Source organism: Halyomorpha halys, unplaced genomic scaffold (genome assembly GCF_000696795.3).
Source record: "Halyomorpha halys isolate HHAL.00 unplaced genomic scaffold, Hhal_1.1 Scaffold1998.1, whole genome shotgun sequence".
Taxonomy (NCBI): Eukaryota; Metazoa; Arthropoda; class Insecta; order Hemiptera; family Pentatomidae; genus Halyomorpha; species Halyomorpha halys.
Window position 1 is genome coordinate 1 of NW_027116227.1, and position 702 is coordinate 702.

The following is a 702-nucleotide window of genomic DNA, read 5'->3' on the forward strand; positions in this document are numbered from 1 at the left end:
AAATTCATATCTCTTAATTTTAAAGGTTTCTTTTGTTTAAATGTTTATATTTACTTTTTTTAATGGTGTTAAGTTATTTATTAGCAACAATCAACAGATTCATAGTAAAATAATTATGACTTTTCTCAGGAAGCGTGAAAATATTAAAATTGGTGTTCTTACTAAACGGCTCAGCAAAGGCAAAAAATGGTAATAAAGAACAGTTTTCAAAGGGCTTAAGATTTGGAATATTGGCCTTTCTTGCTTCGAGTGCGTGGACATTCTGAGGATGGGGAAGTAATGGGGTAATCCTGGCTTCAATTTGAATTCTGTAAAGTCAGGCCAAAAGGCTTCCTCTACCACGTCAATACTCCCCTCCGTTAACAAGCCCGAGAAGGCAAAGCAAGAAAAACCCCACTCTTCCTTACAACCTAACTAGTTATTACAACCATCCCTCTGAAATGGACAAATTGAGAAATGGGCATATAGGAAAAAAATATTGCAGAATTAAGTGCAACATGCTACATAATTTTGCCCCTATCCATATTTATCTAATAAATAACTAATTTCTAGATATTTGCCTTGAAAAGCTAAATTAGAATCATGTTCAACTACACATCAAACTGTTCTTAACTTTGAATGCAGTTTACTTGAAACCTGAAAGAATTTCATGGAAAATGTTCTCATTTCAATTCTTTATTTCTGTCCGAACAATAGATTTGG